The 22,865-nt window shown below is 48.2% G+C and overlaps 1 protein-coding gene across 2 annotated transcripts in view; it reads left to right on the top strand.

Annotated features, from left to right (window-relative positions):
- Positions 1–22,865, top strand: part of TNS3 (tensin 3) — a 557,580-nt gene that overhangs the window by 160,151 nt on the left and 374,564 nt on the right. Inside the window, exon 1 of one of the 2 annotated variants that reach the window (XM_073549863.1) lies at positions 21,022–21,096. The exons of the other annotated variant lie outside the window; for it this stretch is intronic. The gene's annotated coding sequence lies outside the window, so the exon portion shown is untranslated. Of the gene's footprint in view, positions 1–21,021; positions 21,097–22,865 lie in introns of those variants that run through there. 2 annotated transcript variants of the gene reach the window in all.

Genomic DNA, 22,865 nt, shown 5'->3' with positions numbered 1-22,865 from the left:
TTTTCCCGTGATTAGTAATTCCAAAATTTCTGCAATCACTCGACTTTCCATCTGTACTTGTATCCATCTCGTTTCCTCTTGCGGAGAGTCTAGACTGTCTTACTGAGACTGAAATATATATGAAGATTGAAAAATACCCCAACAGTGTATACTTGTGTACGCTTCAAATACATTACCCTTGTTCTACTTTTTAGATTCTTGTCTAATCCATACTGAGGCTGTGAGTGTCTTTGTTGGACTCCGGAAATATACACGGAGATTTTTAATGTGTAAACTATGCTACATATATGCCTGTTATCTGGTGATACTGTACCCTTTCTCAACTTTCTACAATCTTGTCGAATCCATACTGGGCCTGAGAGCGTCTTAGTCTGCCTCCTGATTAGAGATGAGCGGTGTTCGAGTCGACCTGTTCGCCAAGTTCAAATTCGAGCTGTTTTGGGCGGTGTTCGAGCCATTCGTCGAACTCGAACACTTTGCTTAAAATTCGGCTGTTCGAGGTTCCGTTCGAGAACGGTTCGTTCACCAAAAGCGTAACTTTATTTTCACATTAATAATGGTTTTCCATGTTAATAGACAGCTTCATGGCATAGTAGCAGTGTAGTACACCTGTCAAGGAGCTACACTGTGTGTGTTTCTAATAATTTTTACCGCATCTTGTCCAGAAAATCCTTTTGGGCCTTGTAGCACTGTCTGCTACTAAGCAGAGGAGCCCACCCATGAACCTAGCTATGCCGCCTGTTTATGCAGAGTTGCCCACCTGTGAACCAAGCTATGCCGCCTGTAAATGTAAGAACTGCGTGCTACTCAGCAGAGGAGCCCAGCTGTTAAGCAAGCTACAGCACCTGTGGTTTGGACACTTAATTCTTGCACATTCTTTCTGGAATGCCAGTTAGGCCTAATTCCGGAATTCCGGTTGACCTGCACTTAATGGGAAATCCTCGTTCGCGGGGAAGAATTGGAATCCCAGATTCCCATCACTAACGGGTTCAGCGAGTTATCCGCACCTGTAAGCACGCTGGTCCTTTCAGTGTAGCGCGCATGCAGCCCCGGACATTTAAGGGCATGACAGACCCGTTATTGCTCAATCTCGCGTGCCAGAGCCTCACGTGTCCCTCTAGTAAGCTGTACGCGGACCACGGGGGCATGCCGGAGTCTCGTTTGTTAACGGAATTAAGCTGACAAATCACTAGCACAACTAAAAACGGCCATGCACCACCCACAGAATCAACAAAGCTTGCAATCTGTCCATCTTTTCCGTGGCTGGCATGGTTGAGGTTGCCCGTGTGGAGTCCAATTAAGCCGCAGGCTCCACTCCTGGTGGTGCCCTTCTGGACATTACTTTAAGGTTCAGCTTTGCAACCATACTGCCCCCGGAAACCAAACACTTTGCCTTCATGGACCCTGTTCGGAGGGTTGTGGGAATAACGCCGCCCGATCGGCAGTTGGCATAATTTATGGTGGGAAGTCCGACGGTATATGACCGTCTACGATTTTAGAATTTTAGATTTTTAGTTGAGCCTTTCTTGACTTTATAAGGGCATGACATGCCTATATCTGTGTCTCCTCCTTCTCCTTTTACTCCTCCACCTCTTTTCTATATGTAGTTGCCCTTTTCCATATGTTATTTTTGTCTTCGGAGCATTTTGTCTGCTTTGGGACACCTTTTAATGTGTTTTGTAATTGTTTTCTATGTGTTTGTATGTGTTTGTCTGCCATTGTTTTCAATGTGGTTCGGCGAACATTCGACGAACTTGCCTCCTGATCGACGAACCGAACTCGAACACTAGCGGGGTGGCTCAACACTACTCCTGATATATAAACGTACATTTTTAATGTTTAAACTATGCTATATATACACCTGGTATCTGGGGATACTGTACCCTTTCTGCCAGGAAGTCCTCCTCCACCCACCACTCTAAGTGTATCATTGACACCTCGAACATTGGCCCACATGTGTGATTATTTCTTGCGGATCTTCTTTTTATATTGTGGTGTGATCCATCCTGAGCGTGTGAGAGTCTGTGGGTTACTCTTGCAATTTATATGTAGATTTAAAAATTACCCCAACACTGTATAGAGCTCTACGCTTGTGATACACTACCCATTTACTGCTTTTTATATTCTGGTATAATCCAAACTGACCAAGTGAGAGTCTGTTTCTGACTGTGGAAATAAATACTGAGGTTGACAATGACCCCTAACACTGTGTACAGCTGTACGCTTCAGATCCATTACCGTTTTACGGCTTTTTATATTGTGTTGTAATTCATACTGAGCCTGAGAGCGTCTGTCTCTGCCTCCTGAAATATCTACGGAGACTTAGAATGTTTAAACTATACTATATATACAGTTGTGGCCAAAAGTATTGACACCCCTGCAATTCTGTCAGATAATACTCATTTTCTTCCTGAAAATGATTGCAAACACAAATTCTTTGGTATTATTATCTTCATTTAATTTGTCTTAAATGAAAAAACACAAAAGTGAATGAAGCAAAACATTGAATATTTCACACACAACTCCAAAAATGGGCCAGACAAAAGTATTGGCACCCTCAACCTAATACTTGGTTGCACAACCTTTAGCCAAAATAACTGCCACTAACCGCTTCCGGTAACCAATGAGTTTCTTACAATGCTGCTTTCTCACATACCATGCCTGGGTTATCAAGTCAAATCGTGAATTCCCCAGTCCAAGATGAATACGACATGGAGTGTAGGTCGCCAACCAGGGCAGTGGGGTTAATCGGTATAGGGCTGGTGTCTCAGAGGGATGAGTCACGGTGGTGGTGACCCGATCCGTGGCCCTCGGCGTCCATGCAAAGGGGTGAATAACGTTTATAGGTGAATGATACGTGACGCCACCTGTGATTTCTGATCAGATTGACCAGCGCTGCAGTGTCGCTTCTCTGGGACAGATGTTGTGGTGCAGCTAAGATGTAGAAGCCCTGCACAGGTAGGGCCGTAGTCGCAGAGCAGATGAAAGAGTAGGTAGATGGTGTGCAGTGCAGGATGTAGCAGAGCCGTGCGCCAGGCGCAGGAGAAAGATGACAGACACAGTCATGCAGTTCCTTTACCTGTACTTGGTAAGTGCCGTCCAGGACCCAGAGTACAGATGGAGAAGGAGTTGGTCAGCCTGGAAGCAAATTAGGAATTCTCTCTCTGCAGATAGGTAGTGTTGCCTCTGTTCTAGCGCTTATCTGAGGTACTCGCAGTACTGAGTTCACTGAAGTTCCCCCTGTTGACTCTTTTGGAACTTTCTCGTATGGCAGGCAGCCATAGCCTTTTTCTTCTGGCTCACACGTCGCTGCTGGAGCATCCGAGCCTTAGTTGGGAACAGAGCATTTACAGCTGCTACTTCCTCCGGTTTCTGCTGCAGGACTGTCAGTGTCCCTACAAACTCGGAGACCGGAATCCGGACCATGCGCTCCAGCTAGGAATGAGCCTTAACTCTGCTCATCCTCCAGCTCCCCTTCTCACATCCACACACTTCCCTTCACAGACTGCCCTAACTTCCCTCCTCCCGACCACAGAGAGCAGCTCCTCAGCAGTCAGGTTCAGAGCTCTCCCTGCTGGCCTGGAGTGGGAACTGTGTTGTGTGTTGGTTTAACTGCTAGAGAGATCCTTCGTTGCTCCCATGCATGACATCACACTCCCTAGGAGGAAGGTAATGCCACTGTGGCGACCGTACTCCTGGGGGCGCCACAAGTGCACTGATGCCCAGCCACTGCTAGATGATTCTGCTGGTACATTGACCCAGACCACTACATTCCCCTCGCACTCTACACAGCCAGAATCTGACCCTGATGAAACTCAGGTTCCCCTTCCCGCATACTATACCACCTTACACGGTGATGACAAAGAGGAAGGTGCAGATGAAAGTGCAGGTTCCTTGAGCAGGTGGGGGGGGGCAAACTCATGGGCGACGGCCCACCCGCCGTCAGACACACCGCCGTACTATGAGGGGCCCTGTGCTAGTGCCGTCGCCAACGAGTGGGCCTTCCCTGCTTGCTCAGGATCACAGCACTTGCAAAGTTGAAATACTTACCTCTCCCTGCTCCACCGCCGTGACGTCTTCCACGTTTGACAGTGACATTGTGGTCAGAGCGCGCGATGACATCACATCTGTACGCCCTCTGCCTAAACAGTCCAAGTGCAGAGAGATGGAAGATGGGGATGACGAGGAGTCCAGACTAGTACAGGGATTCCCTAGTGAGGAGACTTATTTAATTGTTTTAAAAGTTGGGAGCAATTTTTGGGGAGCACTATACTCTGGAGAATGATATATGGGGCCCACCATACACTGGAGCATTCCAGAGGTGGACATCAGACACTGGAGAAGCATTTACAGGGCCCATTATACATTGGAGCATTAGAAATGGGGCCCATTATATATGGAGCATTATTTGGGCCCATAAGACAGTGGAGCTTCATCCATGGGGACCAACATATACTGTAGCATTATGTGGAGCTCATCATATACAGTCATGGCCAAAAGTTTTGAGAATTACACAAATATTAATTTTTACAAAGTCTACTGCTTCATTTTTTCTAATGGCAATTTGCATATACTCCAGAATGTTATAAAGAGTGATCAGCTTAACAGCAATTACTTGCAAAGTCAATATTTGCCTAGAAAATGAACTTTATCCCCCCAAAACACATTTCAACATCATTGCAGCCCTGCCTTAAAATGACCAGCTAACATCGTTTCAGTGATTGCTCCATTAACACAGGTGTGGGTGTTGATGAGGACAGGGCTGAAAATCAATCTGTCATGATTAAGTAAGAATGACACTACTGGACACTTTAAAAGGAGGCTGGTGCTTGGCATCATTGTTTCTCTTCTGTTAACCATGGTTATCTCTAAAGAAACATGTGCAGTCATCATTGCACTGCACAAAAATGGCCTAACAGGGAAGAGTATCGCAGCTAGAAAGATTGTTGACTGAGGTGCAATCTATCGCATCATCAAGAACTTCAAGGAGAGAGGTTCCCTTGTTGCCAAAGGCTCCAGGGCGCCCAAGAAAGACCAGCAAGCGCCAGGACCGTCTCTTAAAAGTGTTTCAGCTGTGGGATCGGGCTACCAGCAGTGCAGAGCTTGCTCAGGAATGGCAGCAGGCAGGTGTGAGTGCATCTGCATGCGCTGTGAGGCGGAGACTCTTGGAGCAAGGCCTGGTCTCAAGGAGGGCAGCAAAGAAGCCACTTCTCTCCAGGAAAAACATCATGGACAGACTGATATTCTGCAAGAGGTACAGGGAGTGGACTGCTGAGGACTGGGGTAAAGTCATTTTCTCTGATGAATCCCCTTTTCGATTGTTTGGGACATCTGGAAAACTGCTTATTCGGAGAAGACCAGGTGAGAGCTCCCACCAGTCTTGTCTCATGCCAACTGTCAAGCATCCTGAAACCATTCATGTGTGGGGTTGCTTCTCAGCCAAGGGAATGGGCTCTCTCTCAGTCTTGCCTAAAAACACAGCCATGAATAAAGAATGGTACCAGAATGTCCTCCGAGAGCAACTTCTCCCAACCGTCCAAGACCAGTTTGGCGATCAACAATGACTTTTTCAACATGATGGAGCACCTTGCCATAAAGCAAAAGGTGATAACTAAATGGCTCAGGGAACAAAACATAGAGATTTTGGGACCATGGCCTGGAAACTCCCCAGATCTTAATTCCATTGAGAACTTGTGGTCAATCATCAAGAGACGAGTGGACAAACAAAAACCTTCAAATTCAGACAAAATAAAAGCATTGATTTTGCAAGAATGGACTGGTATCAGTCAGGATTTGATCCAGAAGTTGATTGAGAGCATGCCAGGGAGAATTGCTGAGGTCCTGAAGAAGAAGGGTCAACACTGCAAATATTGACTTGCTGCATTAACTCATTCTAACTGTCAATATAACCTTTTGCTACTCATAATATGATTGCAATTATATTTCTGTATGTGATAAAAACATCTGACAAACACATAAAAACCAGAGGCCAGTAGATCATGTGAAAATATAATATTTGTGTCATTCTCAAAACTTTTGGCCATGACTGTACTGTATCAAACATTATATTGGACTAATGATTCTGTATGGAGAAATATATGGGCCTCATTACTCTGTATAGCGCACTATGCGGTGGCCATAATACTGTATGGAGTAATATACTGTCCGTTTTTGGAGCTATTGGAGAATTTAAAATGGATATCAGTCATGTGATGTAAGAAGTGAAGTATTTTTCATTGTACTATACCGCTATTTCTCTGCCGTATCAGAGGATCATGAATTGTGGCATGTGTTAAAGGAGCCCATTGATACTCTTTGGCCCTGGGCCCACGAAAATCTGGATCTATCCCTACCCCTCCCACAACTTTAGCCAAATAACCCCCAGTTTTCAATGCCTAACTATTATTATAAAGTAAATTAAGGTTGACAAGCTTAAGTAATAAGAATTGATGTTTTTGGCATTAAAATGGGCACTGTAGGTGTGTTTCCTGTCCTCCACTCACTGCCGACTTTTCTTCCCCATTGGGTTTCGTGTTTCAGCCTTCGACTTTTCACGATAATCAGCCGATTTCGCTCGACCCGACTTTTGCGACAGTCGGGTTTCATGAAACCCGACTCGACCCGAAAAAAAAAAGGCAAAGTCGCTCATCTCTACTCTGGAACGCTTCCATGGATCCCGGTGAAACTGACTGTTTTCTCATGACATATACTTCAAGTTTGTGAAAAAAACGGAAATTTGTCAAAAAGTTTGAAAATTTCACAAATTTTCCATCTTTGAATTTTTATGCCCTTAAATCACAAAGATATGGCACACAAAAAACTTAAGTAACATTTCCCACATGTTTACTTTACATCAGCACATGGCCATTAATTGGAATAATGAACACGAGACAGCTGACATCCCGCAGTCACAGATTGGCTCAGCTGTCAATAAACACAACGACAGCTCAGCATGCCCCTGAATCAGAGTTATAAGAGTTAAAAGTTGACCAGCAATTTCTCATTTATACAACACCATTTTTTTTAGGGACCACATCACATTTGAAGTCACTTTGAGGGGTCTATATGACAGAAAATACCCAAAAGTTACACCATTCTAAAAACTGCACCCCTGATGGTACTCAAAACAACATTCAAGAAGTTTATTAACCCTTCAGGTGCTTCACAGGAATTTTTTGAATGTTTAAAAAAAATGAACATTTAACTTTTTTCACAAAAAAATTACTTCAGGTCCAATTTTTTTTATTTTATTAAGGAAAACAGGTGAAATTGGAATGGAAAAGTTTTTGTGCAATTTGTCCTGAGTACGCCGATACCTGATATGTGGGGGGAAACCACTGTTTCCGCGCATGGCAGAGCTCAGAAGGGAAGGAGCGCCATTTGACTTTCAACGCAAAATTGGCTGGAATTGAGATTGGGTGCCATGTCGCATTTGGAGAGCCAGTGATGTGCCTGAACAGTGGAAACCCCCCACAAGTGACCCCATTTTAGAAATTAGACCCCCCCAAGGAACTTATCTAGATGTGTGATGAGAACTTTGGACCCCCAAGGGCTTCACAGAAGTTTATAACGTACAGCTGTAAAATAAAAATATCATTTTTTCCACAAAAATGATCTTTTCACCCCCAACTTTTATTTTCCCAAGGGAAACAGGACTCCAAAAGTTATTGTGTAATTTGTCCTGATACCCGATATGTGGGGGTAAACCACTGTTTGGGTGCATGGCAGAGCTTGGAAGGGAAGGAGCACCATTTGACTTTTTCAACGCAGAATTGGCTGGAATTGAGATCAGATGCCATGTCGCGTTTCGAGAGCCCCTGATGTGCCTAAACCCCTCAATTCTATCTCCAACCCTAACCCCAACACACTCGTAACCCTAATCTCAACCCTAACAGGAAAATGGAAATAAATAAAATAAAAAAAAATTATTCTTCCCTAACTAAAGGGGTGATAAAGGGGGGTTTGATTTACTATTTATAGCGGGTTTTTATGTTTGGCAGCTGTCACACGCTAAAGGACTCTTTGTGTAAAAATAGTTTTGTTTTTTTTTTTTACATATTTTGGCCCAGAGAGTCATGTGAGGTCTTATTTTTTGCGGGACGACTTGACATTTTGTATTAGTACCATTTTCATGCGCGTGACTTTATCTATCGCTTTTTATTCAGATTTTTGGGACGCGGAATGAACAAAAACCAGCAATTCTTGAATTTCTTTTGGGGGGGGGGTCGTTTACACCTTTCCGCGTGTGGTAAAATTGATAAAGCTGCTTTATTCTTCGGGTCAGTACGATAACAAATTATATAAATGAGGTATCGCTGTCATGTTTTGGCTCTTTTATACAATAAAAACAATTTTATATATAAAAAAATAATTATTTTTGCATCGCTTTATTCTGCGAGCTATAACTTATATTTTTTCGCTGATGACGCTGTATGGTGGCTCATTTTTTGCGGGACAAGATGACGTTTTCAGAGGTACCATGTTTGTTTATATTCTTTTTGATCGCGTGTTATTCCACTTTTTGATTGGCGGTATGATAAAGCATTATTTTTTCTTTTTTTTTTGAAGGGGTTAACTAGTGGGACAGTTTTATAGGGCGGGTCGCGGCGATACTAAAAATATTTATTTTTATTGTCTTGTTTTTTATTAAAAAAAAAAATTAGGGAATTTTTTTTAATTTAGTGCAGGATGCTTTCTCAGCTGCCTCACTGCAGGACTCCGAAGTCCCCCGTGGCCATATTGGATCCGGGGGCCTGCAGGAAGGAGGCCCTTGGAACAACGTGAGCACATTGCGTTGTTCCGAGGGGCTCAGGGAAGCACGCAGGGAGCCCCCTCCCTGCGTGATTCTTCCCTATGCCCCCGGTACACTGCGATCATGTTTGATCACAGTGTTCCAGGGGTTAATGTGTCGGGGGTGGTCTGTGATCGCTCCTGGCACATGGTGTCAGCTGTGACTATCAGCTGACACCCGGTCGCGATCAGCTGCGCTCCCCCCGTGAGCGCAGCTGATCGCTATGACGTACTATTCCATCCATGGGCATACGGGCCCAGGGCACCTGGACGGGATAGTATGTAAAATGTCAGAAAGGGGTTAATATTGTGTGTTTTATTATATTTATTAGCATGGGAGCATACTATTCTTTTACTGAATTGCTTTTTATCTATAAAATAGACACAATGTAAATGTCTAAAGGTCATACTTTGTAGCTTTGTCGACTATAGTAAGCACATAAAAACAACACCAAGGTGCACCTCCCAGCAACATAGTTCCCCTAGATACAGTATTTGCCCAGTGTTTGTAGTGTGAGGACTGTCTCATGCTTTTTTTTTTTTTTACATAGTTGTGCAATGAAAACTATACACTGTTAACTACAGTTATGAAAGTGCAAGTTGTTCACCTCTGAACATGACTCACATCTACCAGAAATGTTAGGCCTTAGGTCACATTTTTTACAACACTTAAGAGAGATCTTTTTTTTTAAACTGAAGCAGGAACAGAAGTAGTAGTTCAGGATCACTTACAGCACAAAGTGGAGCTTTCACTAATAGATTTACATGGAAATATGTTAACTGTCAGTTAACATGACAAAAATATGATTTTCAATATACAATTTTTATTGTAGGTACACTTCAGCTATGAGAGACAGAAACCAAAAAAAACAAAAAAAAAAAACAAAAAAAAAAAAAAACAGAAAATCACTATGATTTTTTAAATAATTAAATTACATTTCATTGAATGAAATAAGTATTTGATCACTTACCAATTAGAAAGTTCTGTGCCCATGGTATACATAGTGGGGGAAAAGAGGTCTGCAGTTTTTATTGTAGGTAGTACACTTCAACTGTGAAAGACAGAATCTTACAAAAAAAAACAAAAAAACAAAAAAAACAGAAAATCATATTGTACGGTTTTTAAATAATTAAATTGCATTTTAATGCATGAAATAAGTATGTGACCACCTACCAACCTGCAAGAATTGTGGCTCTCACAGACCTGTTAGTTTTTCTTTAAGAAGCCCTCCTACTCTGCACTCATTACCTCTATTAATTGCATCTGTTTGAACCCATTACCTGTATAAAAGAAACCAGTTCACACTCTTAATCAATCGCACTCCAACATGGCCAAGACGAAAGAGCTGTCTAAGGACACCAGGGACAAAATTGTAGACCTGCACAGGGCTGGAATGGGCTTACGCCAGAAAATTTCCAGGCTTGTTTGATCCACAGAGAAGGCATGGGAGAAGGTCATGTGGTCAGATGAGACCAAATAGAACTTTTTGGTGTTAACTCCACTCGACGTGTTTGGAGGAAGAAGGATGGGTACAACCCCAAGAAAACCTTTCCAATCGTAAGCATAAACATACTTTGGGGGTGCTTTTCCGGAAAGAGGACAGGACAAATGCACTGTATTGGAGGATGGAAAGGGTCATGTATTGTCATGTCATGAGATTTTGTCCCACAACCTCCTACCCTCAGTAAATGCATTGAAAATGGATCATGGCTGGGACTTCCAGCATAACAATGACCTGAAACACACAGCCAGGGCAACTAAGGAGTGTCTCCATAAGGCCGGTTTCACATTTGCGCTTTATAGCGCAGCGACAGCCTGCGCACGGCCGCCGCTAAGCCCCGCCCCCTCCCATCTCCCCGCCCGCCCCATTCGGTCATCGCCGCCTACTAGCGCACATGGACGCTTGCGATCTGCGCACCCTATCTTTAGCATAGGGTGCGCAGATCGTGCGCTGGCCGTGCACTAGCAGGATTTTGCCGTGCGCTGCGCACTTTTGAAGGTGCGCCGTGCGCGCCGAAATGCAACATGCTGCTTTCGGCGCACACCTTCAAAAGTGCAAAATCCTGCTAGCGCACGGCCAGCGCACGATCTGCGCACCCTATGCTAAAGATAGGGTGCGCAGATTGCAAGCGTCCGTGTGCGCTAGTAGGCGGCGATGACCGGATGGGGCGGGGCTTAGCGGCGGCCGTGCACAGGCCGTCGCTGCGCTATAAAGCGCAAATGTGAAACCGGCCTAAGAAGCATTTCAAGGTCCTGGAGTGGACCAGACCCCAATAGAAAATCTTGGGAGGGAGTTGAAACTCAATGTTGCCAGCAACAGCCCCAAAGCCTGAAAGATGGGTGGGTGGGCTAAGATTCTTGCTGCAGCGTTTGCAAACTTTTTCAAGAACTACAGGAAACGTCTGACCTCTGTAATTGCAAACAAAGGTTTCTGTACCAAATATTAAGTTCTGTTTTTGTACTGTATCAAATACTTATTCATAGAAAATAATTATGCAAAAATGATACAATATGGTTTTCTGGATTTTTTTTTTTTTAAAGATTCTGTCTCTCACAGCTGAAGTATCTACAATAAAAATTACAGACCTCTCCATTCTTTGTAGATGGGAAAACTTGCAAAATCGTCAGTGTATCAAATATGTATATTCCCCACCCTACACACAGTAGTCCCGTTGGGGCTTGCGTTCGAACTCCCTGCAAAACTGGTTTCACGCGTATGTGCTGATGGGGCCATTGACTATAATGGTGGCGACAGAGCAAATGTGCACTCTGTTGTTCATGTTTGAGAGTATGTGTCTACTGGAGGCAGACACTCAGTAGGCGTACATGCCCGAAAATGATTCACATCAGTTCGCAGGTTTGCTCTGTCAGTACCATAATAGTCACTGGCCCCGTCAGCACATATGCCCGATACCCATATTGTGGAGGGTTTGGACGTAAGCCTAACGTGACCACTGAACGTGGGCAATAATGCACTGTGAAAGGGGCCTAAGGCAGACTTTGGAACAAATAATAATGTTTATTGGCAAATAGCCTATTAGATCTTAATAATGGTCCTGCAACTAAAAGTAAATGAGCCGATGTTCTAATCTACACAGATGTAGGGTGGGTTTTCAGTATAAGTTTATTTCATGGGCCAAAAACCACAGGCTGATGCTTTGAGTAGCAATTACCTGGACTACATGTGTAAGTACATAGTTGGTGCTTGAGAAACAGTATGTCACAATTCAATTTATATAGCAACAGCCAGGGGAAGGGAGGACTGAAGCCCCAAATGTAGTGTAACATGGCTAACCAGAGAATAGGTAGACTACCAGGTGATCCACCGATGCAAATCTGTGTACAGGAATAGAGCTTTACAACCACTTCCTTTCTTCCATAAATTAGGAAGTGCCCTACATGTATAAAATCCATAGTCTGCATGTGCGGGAATGAGCGGTCATGGGTCATACAGTTTTATGGTGAGCCAATTTCAGTTCCTCGGTGCCCAGGTGCTGCAGTTCTGCGGCATTATTCTACAATGCAGGGTACCCGTACTAGTAAAATGATAGCTGCTATCACGGTTCCACCCCTCAGGGTGTCTGGGATGCAGTTACTGACAGCTTGGCCGTCCAATCCAGCACAGGTGTGTGCTGAAGCTATCAGTACTTTGATTGACAGCATGATCATCCAGTCTGGTTCAGGGGAGCGCTGAGCTGTCAGTGTGTTTATAGACAGCTTGACTAGCCAATCTGTGATTGGGAGGCGTTGGTTGTCTAAGGTGTTCTCTATCCCAGGTAATGGCCATGCCTACTTAACTGAGCAGCTTCTCCCAGATGTACATTTATCTTATGAGGTTTGTGCTCACTGTGCCTTGAGTTCTATTTGCTTGATCTGTTGCCTGACTTTGTTCTGACTATCCGCTTGTTTAACCCCTTCAGTTCTGATCCATTATCATCCCGGTACTCTGACCTCGGAACATTACCCGACTACACTTTCGTCTCTTCCTTCTGTTTGACGTACTCTCCTGGCTTCTGACCTTGGACTCCCTGACCACTTTGACTCATGGCTTGGCCGCAAGAAGTGTCTAGCGTCACATTTTTTTTTTAGACATTTCTTGGAACAGTTGGGGCACCATTTCACAATCTCCTTCAGACACCAATCAATAACTGGATTGTGAGTCTGCAAACATGGAAACCCCAACTGTTCCAAGAAATGTCTAAAGAATGTCACGCTAGTCACTTCTCATGGCCAAGCCATGAGTCAGAATGGTCAAGGAGTCCAAGGCCAGAAGCCTTGAGGGTACGTCAAACAGAAGGAAGAGACAGACAAAAGCGTAGTCAGGTATCATTCCGAGGTCAGAGTACTGGGAGGATAACGGATCAGAGCTGAAGGGGTTAAACAGGCGGATAGTCAGAACAAAGTCCAAGGTCAAGCAACAGATTAAGCATGTAGAACACAAGGCACAGGAAGCACAAACCTCACAAGAAGAATGTATGTCTGGCAGTAGTCTGGGAGAAGCTGCTCAGTTAAGAAGCATGGCCATTACCAAGGATAGTGAACAAATGGAGACTGCCGAGGCCTCCCAATCACAGATTGGCTAGATAAGCTGTCAAACGCACGGACAGCTCAGCACGCCCCTGAACCAGACTGGATGGCCATGCTGTCAAAGAACTGATAGCTTCAGCATGCCACTGTACTGGATTGGAAGGCCAAGCTGTCAGTAACTGCATCCCAGACACCCTGAGGGGTAGAATTGTGACAGCTGCTTTCTATATTCCATAATCACACTTATTCCCACTGAATCTTTATGAATATTGCCTAATACTTTTTACAATGCTCAGTCTCGTAAAGTGCTGTGTCCTGGAGATTACACAAAAAATCCCCCATCACCTCACATAGGAATTTCCCTCTGGCAAATTCCACCTAGAGTGAAGCAGTAGTCCCCATACAGTAAAGTGTTATGGCCATGTCTCCTCTCACACGTGCTCCACTGTGAGGCAAAGTGTCTTACAGAAATGTTCACGTGTGGCACATTTATTGCAGACATTTCTGTGAGCGAAAATCCATCCAATGCTCAAAATGGTGCGTTTCTTCAGATAAATGGGACAATCACATTTTTGCCAAATATTAGGCATATGTGAATACATGGTAAAAATGTGCATGGCAAAGCAAGTCCTGTCGCAAAACACAGTAAATGGTGGGCCATTTACCTACTAGCTAAACATCAACACGTTAGATTTTACAAACCAATCCATAACTATTTTTTTTGGTACCTTACCCAATATGTATAAAACAGACTGGATCAAAGGGAATCTGTCAACAGATTTTTGCTATCAAACTAGAGCAGAATGATGTAGAGGTAGGTACTCTGATTCCAGTGAAATGCCACCACTGGGCTGCTTAGTGTAGCCTTTATAAAAATCAGTTTTATCAGCAGGAGATGATCATTGTAGGATTAGTAAACCTGCTTTTGACACAGTTGTTTCATACCAATAAGGTCCTGAGATTAAATGTGACCAAGGACAGCTTCTGTATGGAGTCTCCCAGTTTGCGTGGCTTCCTCTATGAACATAATTGCTAGATAATTTACGGCCCAATTCATAATTTGCATTTTGCTTAAGAGACATTTTTGTGGCACTCTACAGTCTTTATGTGCCAAATCATCAAACTGGGACATGTACATTTTTTTAGGTTCTTTTAGTGACTTTTTAGTGCACAAAGTAGCACGTTTCATCGGACTTGTGACAAAACAACTGGCATAAATAAAATCACTGCAACAAAGGACTGGAGACTAGTTTTGACAAATTCTGTGACTTTTTAAACAGTCGCAATTGTTAAATCAGACCAAAACCATCTGGAAACCTCATATTCCATCCACAATGGCGAACATAAGAAAAGCAGATAAGCACATAAAATAAAGTGTAAAAAAAATCAAATTCAAAAAATAAGGTGCAAATGAAAAACTGCAACATAAAATACCAAAAAACCCAATACCTAACAATGAATGAAGCGCTCAGACTGAGTCCCGCAGGGCACAATCCATGAGGACACAGGAAAGCTTTGCAGAGTATGTTGGTTTGGAAACAGAAATAAAATAATTAAGGGTGGTTTCACATTAGCGCTTTTTAAACGCACGCACGGCCGGGGGTAGCTCCGCCACCGAGCCGGCTCTCTGCCCGGCGTGCCCGCCCCTTGCTTGTAGCGCCGCCTCCTAGCGGACAGCGGCGCCTGCGATCGGCGCACCCTATCTTTAGCATAGGGTGCGCAGATCGTGCGCAGGCCGTGCGCTAGTTGCGCTTTGACCTGCGCTGCGCACTTTTGACGGTGCGCCGTGCGCGCCAAAATCGAACTTTTCGGATTTTGGCGCGCACGGCGCACCGTCAAAAGTGCGCAGCGCAGGTCAAAGCACAACTAGCGCACGGCCTGCGCACGATCTGCACACCCTATGCTAAAGATAGGGTCCGCCGATCGCAGGCGCCGCTGTCCGCTAGGAGGCGGCGCTACAAGCAAGGGGCGGGCACGCCGGGCAGAGAGCCGGCTCGGGGGCGGAGCTACCCCCGGCCGTGCGTGCGCTTAAAAAGCGCTAATGTGAAACCACCCTAACCAATAAAACGGCGTCCGAAAAATCCACGGACAGAAATGTCAGTTTACAATAGAAATCAGCAGTAATTCCCAGCTTGTGTGCTAACGGAGTGTCTTCTGTGTGCTTGAATAATATGTTGAGTCCCCGTGCCTGCATGTTTTCCAGCAATGTAAGCAGGGATTGCCTAACAGGTAATTGCCCCACGCGTTGCGGCTGTCAAACAGCCAAGAGACATGCAGCCATGGGGTCTCAAACATATTATTCGAGCACGCCGGTCAGTCGGTTAGCACCCGAGTATGGTCGGATAACAGCTTCTGAGCACACGCGCTCACCACTAGTAATGATTGGAAATAATTAGAACACATTATCCGGATGGGCTAACACCTAATGGAACAGTTTCTACATTATTTCCGATACAGACTGTTCTTCCAGATAAACAGCACATGGTCTGTGAATAATCTGGAAAGGGAGTTCCCTCTAATTTGGTAACTTTCATCTTTTAACATATTGTTATCACACATTAATAATCATCTTTCCATTGAAAAGTTGTCATCTTGTATTCACCATGAGAAGTGACAATACTCTACTGCACCAGCCCAAGGGGTTCTTTATAGAATAGGCCTATTAGGCCCCCACAGTGCGGTATTCTACAGCTTATACCTGAGAGCAGGGCTGCAATAGTGGAAAGCGTGACATCTGCCCTCTAGGGGACACGCAGGGGAATCTGATCTTTTTCCACATATTGATCATGTATTTTAAATGTATTTTAGGGGATTTTATGGGACAGCAAAGAAACACCACCCAAGACCCCAAAGTGCAGAGAAACGGCACAAAAGCATTGCATATGTGCACTCCAGAGTTCACTGAGGGATTTCAGCAAACATCTAGAATAGAAAAATACAGCAGGGTGCAGTGTGTGAATTCACGATAGTGGATATTCCACGTGAAAAACCCACTGCATGTTACAGTGCGAGTGCTGTGGATGAGGTTTTATGAAATCCCCTCGCCCAGCTGGGACAGTCAAATGATTGTGCTGGGAGCTCCTGCATCACATGTCGCAGGAACCACAGTTTCTTCAAAATGAAGGCTCCTTCTGATTAAAGCTGAGGTGGCACAAGGAGCCTGACGTCAGGTATGTCATCAGCAGAGGACGGCAAGTGCCCAGCCTCCGTGTGCCACACACAGCCGGCTCCGCTGAGTGCACATTATACACATCACATTACACACACAAGTGTGCCAGCCAGGTGCACACACTATACAGACACACACAAGTGTGCCAGGTGCACACACTATACAGACACACACAAGTGTGCCAGGTGCACACACTATACAGACACACACAAGTGTGCCAGGTGCACACACTATACAGACACACACAAGTGTGCCAGGTGTGACAGGTCAGTTAACGCGGAGTCAACTTTTTCTTTAGAGTGGACCCTCTGGGTCGTGGCACCCACCCACCTAGGGCGAGCTGACCTTTTGAGGAACCACCCCCTATACAGGGAGTGTCAGGGGCAAGACCAAGGGGGTGAGCCACCACGACTGCTGGCACCAGACGGCGGGCTCAAGTAGACACTAGGTACGAGTGTCTGACGACAAGGACGGGCAGGAAGCAAGACAAGACATAAGTTCAAGGTATCTTCATTAAGACAAGTTCAGGATAACATTCAGTGCAAAACGTGATATCAAGCAAACACGGCAAGGTGCGTACAAGGCACGCCAAGGTCCATGGCATGGTACGTGCCAGGAGGTAAGCCTGGTTACTGGCAAGGACACGATGGTATCGGACTCCGGACAACAGGCAGCGATCAACAGGGTCATCGGGTTCCGGAGCTCTGATGGCGATCGGCAGGATCCGGGCATCCGGCAAACCAGGGTACAGGCAAGGAGGCACGACAGATATTCAGGCATGGTGCGTGTCAGGGAACACGCCGAGGTCCAAGGCAGGATTCCAGGCAGGGTGCGTGCTAGGGGCACACCATGGTCCAGGGCAAGGTGCGTGTGTAGGGAACACGCCAGGCTCAACGCGCAAAGCACAGTGTGTGTGTAGGGGACACGCCAGGGTTCAAAGTTCAACATGCAAGACAGGGTGCGTGTGTAGAGACACGCCAAGACACAAGACAGAGTCCTGCACATGCAGAGGGCAAGCCAGGGTCATAGTTCAAGGCAGAGTTCTGCGTGTGCAGACGGGAAGGCCAGGGTTCAAGGCAGAGTCCTGTGCGTGCAGAGGGGCACACCAGGGTCAAGATTCAAGGCAGGGCACGGCACGGCTAGGGCGGGCACGGCTGAGGCACAAGCAGGAGGCTAGGAAGGCCAGACGCATGCAAAGGGCACATGAAGAAATAAGGCAAAAACACAGAGCCAGGTCAGAGCGAGAACAGAGCTAGCAGCGGAGCATAGGCCGAAGCCCAGAGCCGGATCAAGGGAGAACCTTGAGACTAGCGTGGAAATGTGCAAGAGAGCACGATAAGACAGAGTCTAGCAGCGGAGCGTAGGCCGAAGCCCAGAGCCGGGTCAAGGCGGAACCTTGAGACTAGACACCGAAATGTGCATGAAAGCACCAAAGGGCAGAGTACGGAAAACCAGGCAGAGACTAGAAACATGAGAAGCACTATAAGGCTCAGAATAGCAAAGACCAGACATGGCGAAACAGGCATAACGGACATGGCGGGCATGACACCAGGTGCACACACTATACAGACACACGCAAGTGTGCCAGGTGCACACACTATACAGACACACGCAAGTGTGCCAGGTGCACACACTATACAGACACACGCAAGTGTGCCAGGTGCACACACTATACAGACACACGCAAGTGTGCCAGGTGCACACACTATACAGACACACGCAAGTGTGCCAGGTACACACTCTATACAGACACACGCAAGTGTGCCAGGTACACACTCTATACAGACACACGCAAGTGTGCCAGGTGTGACGAGGTCAGTTTACGCTGAGTCGACTTTTTCTTTAGAGTGGACCCTCTGGGTCGTGGCACCCACCCACCTAGGGCGAGCTGACCTTTTGAGGAACCACCCCCTATACAGGGAGTGTCAGGGGCAAGACCAAAGGGGTGAGCCACCACGACTGCTGGCACCAGACGGCGGGCTCAAGTAGACACTAGGTACGAGTGTCTGACGACAAGGACGGGCAGGAAGCAAGACAAGACATAAGTTCAAGGTATCTTCATTAAGACAAGTTCAGGATAACATTCAGTGCAAAACGTAATATCAAGCAAACACGGCAAGGTGCGTACAAGGCACGCCAAGGTCCATGGCATGGTACGTGCCAGGAGGTAAGCCTGGTTACTGGCAAGGACACGATGGTATCGGACTCCGGACAGCAGGCAGCGATCAACAGGGTCATCGGGTTCCGGAGCTCTGATGGCGATCGGCAGGATCCGGGCATCCGGCAAACCAGGGTACAGGCAAGGAGGCACGACAGATATTCAGGCATGGTGCGTGTCAGGGAACACGCCGAGGTCCAAGGCAGGATTCCAGGCAGGGTGCGTGCTAGGGGCACACCATGGTCCAGGGCAAGGTGCGTGTGTAGGGAACATGCCAGGCTCAACGCGCAAAGCACGGTGTGTGTGTAGGGGACACGCCAGGGTTCAAAGTTCAACATGCAAGACAGGGTGCGTGTGTAGAGACACGCCAAGGCACAAGACAGAGTCCTGCGCGTGCAGAGGGCACGCCAGGGTCATAGTTCAAGGCAGAGTTCTGCGCGTGCAGACGGGAAGGCCAGGGTCAGGGTTCAAGGCAGAGCCCTACGTGTGCAGAGGTCACGCCAGGGTCAGGGTTCAAGGCAGAGTCCTGTGCGTCCAGAGGGGCACACCAGGGTCAAGATTCAAGGGCGGGCACGGCTGAGGCACAAGCAGGAGGCTAGGAAGGCCAGACGCATGCAAAGGGCACATGAAGAAACAAGGCAAAAACACAGAGCCAGGTCAGAGCGAGAACAGAGCTAGCAGCGGAGCATAGGCCGAAGCCCAGAGCCGGATCAAGGGAGAACCTTGAGACTAGACACCGAAATGTGCAAGAGAGCACGATAAGACAGAGTCTAGCAGCGGAGCGTAGGCCGAAGCCCAGAGCCGGGTCAAGGCGGAACCTTGAGACTAGACACCGAAATGTGCATGAGAGCACCAAAGGGCAGAGTACGGAAAACCAGGCAGAGACTAGAAACATGAGAAGCACTATAAGGCTCAGAATAGCAAAGACCAGACATGGCGAAACAGGCATAACGGACATGGCGGGCATGACACCAGGTGCACACACACTATACAGACACACGCAAGTGTGCCAGGTGCACACACACTATACAGACACACGCAAGTGTGCCAGGTGCACACACACTATACAGACACACGCAAGTGTGCCAGGTGCACACACACTATACAGACACACGCAAGTGTGCCAGGTGCACACACACTATACAGACACACGCAAGTGTGCCAGGTGCACACACACTATACAGACACACGCAAGTGTGCCAGGTGCACACACACTATACAGACACACGCAAGTGTGCCAGGTGCACACACTATTCAGACACACGCAAGTGTGCCAGGTGCACACACTATACAGACACACGCAAGTGTGCCAGGTGCACACACTATACAGACACACGCAAGTGTGCCAGGTGCACACACTATTCAGACACACGCTAGTGTGCCAGGTGCACACACTATTCAGACACACACGTGTGCCAGGTGCACACACACTATACAGACACGTGTGCCAGGTGCACACACACTATACAGACGCACACAAGTGTGCCAGGTGCACACACACTATACAGACGCACACAAGTGTGCCAGGTGCACACACTATTCAGACACACGCTAGTGTGCCAGGTGCACACACACTATACAGACACGTGTGCCAGGTGCACACACACTATACAGACGCACACACACAAGTGTGCCAGGTGCACACACACTATACAGACGCACACACACAAGTGTGCCAGGTGCACACACACTATACAGACGCACACACACAAGTGTGCCAGGTGCACACACACTATACAGACGCACACACACAAGTGTGCCAGGTGCACACAACACTGTACAGACGCACACACACAAGTGTGCCAGGTGCACACACACTCCACAGACGCACACACACAAGTGTGCCAGGTGCACACACACTCCACAGACGCACACAAGTGTGCCAGGTGCACACACTATACAGACACACACAAGTGTGCAAGGTGCACATACACACACAACTGTGCCAGGTGCGTACACACATTACACACACAGAACTGTCAGGTGCACACACTATACAGACGCACACACTATACAGACACGTGTGCCAGGTGCACACACTCCACAGACACACACGTGTGCCAGGTGCGCACACACACACACAACCTTCCCTGGTGCACATACACTACACACAACCTTCCCTGGTGCACATACACTACACACACAACCTTGCCAGGTGACGCTCACCGCTCTAACACATGTCCTAAAAGTCTCCGCAGCTCTACCATGAGGCACAGCAGCGAACGCTTCTTTTCTGACTCCTCCCCTCTCACGTGACCGATCACATGGTGGTGCCCTCAGCGTTGCCGCTGGGGTCCTGCTGCCCATCCTGTATCGGGTATGCGCGGAGTGTGAGTGCGGAGCTCGCGTACAGTCCCCCGGAGGATCCTGCTCTTTACCGGACTGTGGGACCCGAGACGTGTCTTCGGCTGCGCCCTCTGGACTCTTAGTGCGCGGCGGCTGCGGGAGAAGGTACGGGGCTGGCGGTGAACTTTGCTGTGCTGGTGTAGTGGCAGCAGTGACAGCCGGCAGCAGCAATTGTCTGTGTCTGATAGTCCGGCCGGTGACAGGTCAGCCGTGGTGTTCTGGAGGCTGCACGGTGTGACCTGTCCTCGGCTGTGCCAGCACGGTGCTCGCTTCTAGTTTGTCTGCCTGTTTACCTTAGTTACATGTGTTTACAGAAAACTTATTTACATATGCAAATGAGACGGGAGGAATGTCGGGAATGTACTGATTAACTTCAGGCTTCTTCCTTGTGTCCTGGAGAAGCCCTGCACTGTGCCCCCCCCCCTGCGGGGGCTGTGGGGAGGCACTGTGCCCCCCCTGTGGGGGCTGTGGGGAGGCACTGTGCCCACCCTGCGGGGATGCTCTGTGCCCCCCCTGCGGGGGCTGTGGGGATGCACTGTGCCCACCCTGCGGGGGGCTGTGGGGATGCACTGTGCCCACCCTGCGGGGGGCTGTGGGGATGCACTGTGTCCACCCTGCGGGGGCTGTGGGGATGCACTGTGCCCACGCTGCGGGGGGCTGTGGGGATGCACTGTGCCCACGCTGCGGGGGGCTGTGGGGATGCACTGTGCCCACCCTGCGGGGGGCTGTGGGGATGCACTGTGTCCACCCTGCGGGGGCTGTGGGGATGCACTGTGTCCACCCTGCGGGGGCTGTGGGGATGCACTGTGCCCACCCTGCGGGGGGCTGTGGGGATGCACTGTGTCCACCCTGCGGGGGCTGTGGGGATGCACTGTGCCCACGCTGCGGGGGGCTGTGGGGATGCACTGTGCCCACCCTGCGGGGGGCTGTGGGGATGCACTGTGTCCACCCTGCGGGGGCTGTGGGGATGCACTGTGCCCACGCTGCGGGGGGCTGTGGGGATGCACTGTGCCCACCCTGCGGGGGGCTGTGGGGATGCACTGTGTCCACCCTGCGGGGGGCTGTGGGGATGCACTGTGTCCACCCTGCGGGGGCTGTGGGGATGCACTGTGCCCACCCTGCGGGGGCTGTGGGGATGCACTGTGCCCACCCTGCGGGGGCTGTGGGGATGCACTGTGCCCACCCTGCGGGGGCTGTGGGGATGCACTGTGCCCACCCTGCGGGGGCTGTGGGGATGCACTGTGCCCACCCTGCGGGGGCTGTGGGGATGCACTGTGCCCACCCTGCGGGGCTGTGGGGGTCTGCCCACCCTGCGGGGGGCTGTGGGGATGCACTGTGTCCACCCTGCGGGGGGCTGTGGGGATGCACTGTGTCCACCCTGCGGGGGGCTGTGGGGATGCACTGTGTCCACCCTGCGGGGGGCTGTGGGGATGCACTGTGTCCACCCTGCGGGGGGCTGTGGGGATGCACTGTGTCCACCCTGCGGGGGGCTGTGGGGATGCACTGTGTCCACCCTGCGGGGGGCTGTGGGGATGCACTGTGTCCACCCTGCGGGGGGCTGTGGGGATGCACTGTGTCCACCCTGCGGGGGCTGTGGGGATGCACTGTGCCCACCCTGCGGGGGCTGTGGGGATGCACTGTGCCCACCCTGCGGGGCTGTGGGGGGCTGCTCTCCCACCTATTACTAGTCACATGTTTTCCAACTTTAAAAAAAATCTGCAAATATTCTAAAGTAGAAAATAACCGTTCTGTCATGTTCCCAGCGATCCAGCGCTGCCCGTTACTTATTTTCCACACTTGTGTAGCGTTAGTAATTTCTGCAGCAATATTATTATTGCATTTGTATCTGTGTTATTTACTTCTGGAGCAGTTAT

Source organism: Dendrobates tinctorius, unplaced genomic scaffold, assembly GCF_039654945.1.
Source record: "Dendrobates tinctorius isolate UK_male_01 unplaced genomic scaffold, ASM3965494v1 ptg000162l, whole genome shotgun sequence".
NCBI lineage: Eukaryota > Metazoa > Chordata > Amphibia > Anura > Dendrobatidae > Dendrobates > Dendrobates tinctorius.
This window is presented reverse-complemented; position numbering and strand designations above follow the sequence as displayed.